The sequence below is a fragment of the Phoca vitulina genome, unplaced genomic scaffold, assembly GCF_004348235.1.
Source record: "Phoca vitulina isolate PV1807 unplaced genomic scaffold, GSC_HSeal_1.0 scaffold10, whole genome shotgun sequence".
Classification (NCBI taxonomy): Eukaryota; Metazoa; Chordata; class Mammalia; order Carnivora; family Phocidae; genus Phoca; species Phoca vitulina.
The window spans coordinates 27,319,100-27,325,099 of NW_022589713.1; positions in this window are offsets into that span (position 1 = coordinate 27,319,100).

Genomic DNA, 6,000 nt, shown 5'->3' on the forward strand with positions numbered 1-6,000 from the left:
AAAAATGTTTTGCTTACCATTTCTTTGCATATCTCAGATCTTTCTGGATTCTTTTCCTTGTGCCTAAAGTAAATTCTATAGAATTTCCTTTAATGAGAGTGTGATGTGGTTAAAGTGCTCAGATTTTTTCCCCACCTGAAATACTTTTCTTTTGCTCCTGATCGTTGAAGATAATTCTACTGGATATATAATTCTAGGTTTACAGTTGTCTTTTTTCTCATAATATTGAACATATTATTCTATCATCTTCTAGTTTCTGTTGCTACCGAGGAATCTGTTAATATAATCCTGGTTAAGATCTATTTTGCTTTGGTGTTCTAAAAAGTTCACAATGATGTCACTAGGGCAGTTTGAAAATTTTCTTCTGCTTAGGAGTTTTTTGGCTTTGTGGGTTTGTGGATGAGCTTTCAACAAGTCTAAAAAATTTCACCTGGGGGCGCCTGGGTGGCTCAGTCAGTTAAGTGTCTGCCTTTGGCTCAGGTCATGATCACAGGGTTCTGGGATCAAGCCCCACGTCAGGCTCCCTGCTTCATGGGGAATCTGCTTCTCCCTCTCCCTGCCCCCTGCTTGTGCTTTCTCTGACACGAGCTCTCTCTCTCTCTCTCAAATAAACAAAATAAATAATAAAACCTTAAAAATTTTTTTTTCACCCATTTTCTTATCAAAGATTAACTGGTTAAAGAATTTAACCTATTTTCCATTCTTCTAGTTTTCAATTCTTAGTTATTTTTGTCTAGATTATGACTTTTTCAAATGTTGGTGGTATTTCCTTGAAACCTTATAAAATCTTCACTTAATAGAAAAAAATTTTTATTTAAGATCAGTAGCCATGTCAATTTATTAAGATTGGTAGCATAATTCATATAAATTCAGAAATAAATCTCTATATTGCTTCCTTATCCTCCAAGGACTGGAAGAGAAGGGAGAGGAAAAAAGGCTGATTTTAACTCCTCGACCAGGTCTTTTGTGTTCCTAAAGCCTGGGATTTTTAATAGAAGGCTTATAAGTAGTATAAGCACTCTCAAACTTCATTCATTTACACACCATTTTCAAGATTTTTATTGTATCTGCTCTGAATCTCTATATCATTATTTACCTAATTTTAGAAAAATGACTCATTGTCCTAAGCAGTAGTATTTATGAAATCACATTTATTGTGTTAGTTACTTTTTTTTTTTAGCAATTCACATCAAAATATTCACTGTTTGTCCATGGATCACTTCAGATCGCACTCTTCCAGAGTAACAGGTTACATACATACTTTTGGAAAGGGCTGGACTAGGAGAACTCTTTTAATCTTTGGATATGCAAAATTAGGTCCAAGGAACTAAGGGGTGGAGTGTCAAATTGTTCTGCATAATAAACGAGAGTAATTGAATTTGAAGGGAAAACCAAGCAAGGCTGGAAAAGTGGAAATTTCACAATTTGGAAAAAAGAGATAACCTTGAAAAGTGACAAGAAGTTGAAGCCTGAAGTGAAAGATCCAATCTGAGTACATTGTAATCATCTGAAGGCTTTTAAAAGTTTATATTCCCAGGCCTTACCCCAGACCAATTAAATCAGCTAAGGGTGAGACCCGGACATCAATATTTTTTTTTTAAAGTGTTTCTCAAGTTACTCCAATATGCAACTAAATTTGAAAATCTTTGCTATAGAGTGTTGCTACTCAAAGTGTGGTCTTCAGACCAGCAGCTTTGCATCACCTGGGTGCTACGGAATCTCAGGCCCCACCTTAGATTTACTGAATCAGAAGCTGCATTTCCACAAGATCTCCAGATGGTTCACAAACACATGGAAGTTCAGGAAGCACTGGCATAGAGAATAGAGAACATTTGCAATAAACAACTTGCCTCGGTGGATTTGAGAATCCTTCACATTTGGGGGAAAGACTGCTGTCCCAGCCTCTCTTGCATCTAGATCTGGGCGTGTGACCTACACCACCCCAATGAAATGCACCTGCCCTAAATTTTGAATAGGGGACTAATGATGCCACAAAGCAGGGACTACAGAGAATAAATACATTCTGGAGAAGGGTGGCAACAGCAGTAGCCACCATGGCATCAGTTAGAGCTGCACGGTCTCCTCTTGTCAGTGTGCAAGCTGGGATGTAACTCACTGCCCAGCAGGGACAGCTGAAGCTTCTTCACTGGACCAATTCCACAACATGATTTTGTGTGTCCCTTCAGGAGACACAAACTTCCAACCTGGGTCTTCAGTCCTCTATGAGATTCCTTTCCTGCTTAATTCAGCCAAAATTTCTGTGGCTATTCCTTGTCACAAAGAACCTTGACTGAAATTGGTGATGAATGAAGTCAGCCAAAGTACTTTTCTTTTTTTTTTTTAAGATTTTCTTTATTTATTTGACAGAGAGAGACACAGCGAGAGAGGGGACACAAGCAGGGGGAGTGGTTTTAAGAAGAGAGTTAAGAGGTAAAAAATTTATGAATCTTTGCTCTGTGACTTGGTAACATAACGCCACTCTATTGTTTCTAACCTTTAGTAAGATTCTACTACATACACCAAAGCTTTGTGCCAGTGGGGTTTTGTGAGGGATATCAATGAAGGGGTCTCTTTTCCCTCTCTATAGCAACATGGTATAGCCAGGGAATGCATGCTGGGCAGTACGGCAATCCACAAATGAAGTAATTCAGCAAGAACAGGAGCTTGGCACCAGAAGTGACCTGGAAAAGCATAAATCATAATCTCAGAATTCCCAGAGAGATAGGAAGAGACATTGTGCTATTCCCACTGTATGTAGGCTGAGTCTGAGCCAATTCCATTTAAATCTCAAGGTATGGTGCCTCAGCTTCTATTGGGCTTGTATTCACATGGCCCAGCATAGCAACATACATCTCCAGTTCACTTGTGCATACTTGCAGAGATGTTTGTCCACTGAGCAATGTTACTTAAGCCCGGCTTCTTCCCCTTTAACCCTAGTATCTGCATAAGAGTTTATTCATTCAACACTTAATCTCTTAGGCAGGTTGCCTGAATTTTGGGGTTGGTCTGAACCAAGCTGACCTAATCTTCACAATGGCTTCATAAGACCTGCCTAAATATATAACTGTGAAAAGTGATTGACTTATTAAGTAAGTAACAACAATGACAGTAATTATTGATACTGATAGGGTGTTTTCTATGTACCAGGTACTATTCTAACCATTTTACTTCTATTAGTTCATCTAATCTTTTTTTTCCAAGATTTTATTTATTTATTTGTCAGAGAGAGAGAGTGCACAAGCAGGGAGAGCTGCAGGCAGAGGGAGAAGTAGGCTCCCCCCTGAGCAAGGAGCCCAATGCAGGACTCGATCCCAGGACCCCGGGATCAGGACCTGAGCAGAAGGTAGACACTTAACTGACTGAGCCACCCAGGAGTCCCAGTTCATCTAATCTTTAGGTACTATTAGGTACTATTATTCTAATTTTATAGAGAAGGAAGCAGAGGCATAAAGAGGTCAGATAATTTGCTCTGGATCACATAGGTGATAAAAGAGTAATGCTTTTAAACCAGTTAGCCTTCTGAATGTGAGTTCTTTTTTTTTCTTCTTCTAATGTTTTATTTATTTATTTGAGAGAGAGCACAAGTGGGGTGAGGGGGCAGAAGAAGGAGAGTGGGAAGCAGACTCCCTGCCCAACAGGGAGCCCGATACAGGGCTTGATGCTAGGACCTGAAGATCATGACCTGAGCCAAAGGCAGATGCTTAACTGACTGAGCCACCCAGGTCCCCCTGAATGTGAGTTATTAACTATTATGCTATATTAGCAAGCTACATGGTGGAAGAAAGCTAATATAGTGGGACAAAGTTATGTATTAAATTCCAGGTTTCTATGAGAGTGGCCAAATAAAGAGGGAGACTGTGTGAGTCTTTTCCCATTAAAAAAAATTTTTTTTAGTCATTTCTGATATATGTACTTTGCTATATCTACATTAATAAGGATCAGGATCAGAACTTCAGACGTTCCATCAAAACGAAGCAAGAACCCAAATCAACACCTAAACCAGTCTACACCAGTGAATTGCTCCAACACAGTCAGCCCTTGAGGAGGCTACCCACTTAACAAAAAAGAAATTTCCTTCTGAATTTTGCCTGTTAGAGAATCCCTTAGTCCTTTTCTCAAGTGTTGGAATCAAATCTAACATGTCTGACAACCTCATCTCCAGCCCTGGCCTACACCATTGGCTTCCTACTCAAACATATATCCTCCCAGTCACTTTGAAACTGATCTTCTGAGTCAAGAGGCATCACTGAGCAGACTTTTGTAGACCAGGGAAGCAGAAGCTGTTTAACACTTGTGGAGGCGCAGGGAGAAAAAGCTGGTAGAACTTACCCATATTCCTTTACTCACCCCTAGTCACTGTCAGCTCCATTTCCATAGTTTTATTCTTTGTGTTTAAATTTTTTCCTTTCCTTACCCACTTTTGAGAATACATGTGTATGTTTCCTTTCTTAAAAAACATAAAAGCACTGAACATAAGGTTTAAGTCCCCTTTTGACCACCAACTCTGTATCCCAGATCCCTTCCCAGAGGTAACCACTGCTGGTAGTTTGGTATGAATCCTTTCAGACCTTTTTCTAGGCATTCCCTCTTGTGTACTTATAGAAAATATTTGGTGTTTGTACTTACAGAAAGTACTTGTACTAATAGAAAACATGTAGTTCTTTTAGTATACTTGTAGAAAATGTATACTTATGCTATATATTTGTACTTAGAGTACATATATATTTAGAATATATAATGTTTTGTTGTATGTTTTTAACACAAAGAGTATCATACCATATGCATCTTATAACCTGATTTTTTTTCCTTTAACAACAGACTTCTAATATGTGTATTGATCTACCTAATTCTTTTTTTTTTTTAAAGATTTTATTTATTTATTTGACAGAGAGAGAGGTAGCGAGAGCAGGAACACAAGCAGGGGGAGTAGGAGAGGGAGAAGCAGGCTTCTTGCCGAGCAGGGAGCCCGATGTGGGACTCGATCCCAGGACCCTGGGATCATGACCTGAGCCAAAGGCAGACGCTTAACGACTGAGCCACCCAGGCACCCTACCTAATTCTTTTTAACTCTGGCATAATTTTACATGATGTGGATATATCATAGCTCTTTAGCCATTCCCTCGTCAATGGACATTTAGGTTATTTTCATTTTTTCATTGTTACGAATAACATGCAACAAACCTGTCTAACTGGAGCCACATGAGTCTTTTTCTGCAGTGAACACCAAGAAATATAACTGCTGGGTTATGGGATATGCACATTTCGAATTTTAATGGATCCCATGAAACTGCCCTTTAAAGTGCTGTGCCAATATATATCAATTTACAGCTGTGACTAAGAATCCCATTTGTCTATTCACCTGCCAATATTGATATTATCACACTTTAATTGCCACCCTGATGGGCAAGAAATGGCATCTGTTTTCATTTTACTTTGCATTTCCCTGATCGCTTGTAGAGTTGAGCCTCTTTCTACTGTTTGTTGACTGTTCAGGTTCCTCTGTGAATGGTCTGTTCATAGCCTTTAGCCATTTTTCTTCTGGGTTGTTTGTTTTTTTCTTACTGTTTTGTGGGAGTCTGTCTTCTTTCTTTTCCTCCTTGACCTCTCGGGCAAAGAAAGGGTGCAGCGGTATTGGTGCCTCCTTGAAGTTCTAGTCCAATGTAATGAACTAGAGTTACATTCACTTCCAAGAATTTCTTTGCCCAAACTGAAGAGACGTAAGCCACAAACAAAGAGAGAAAAGGAAATGTCTGGTGTAAACACCAACTGTTGACTCTTTCGATGCCTTTGTATATCACCTCTTTCCTGGACATCCTCCTAAACAAACCAGATAAGAGCTCTTATTTAAATCAGTCTGTCCCTTATTTTCAAAGAACATTTTTTAGGACCTCAAGGAATTGCCAAAGAGAGGAAGAGCCGTTAGGGGTGTGATTTCTACTGAGCTTTTCTATATGTTGCGTTTTCGTTAGGCAATGAGACAGTCTCAAAGAAATCTGCTGA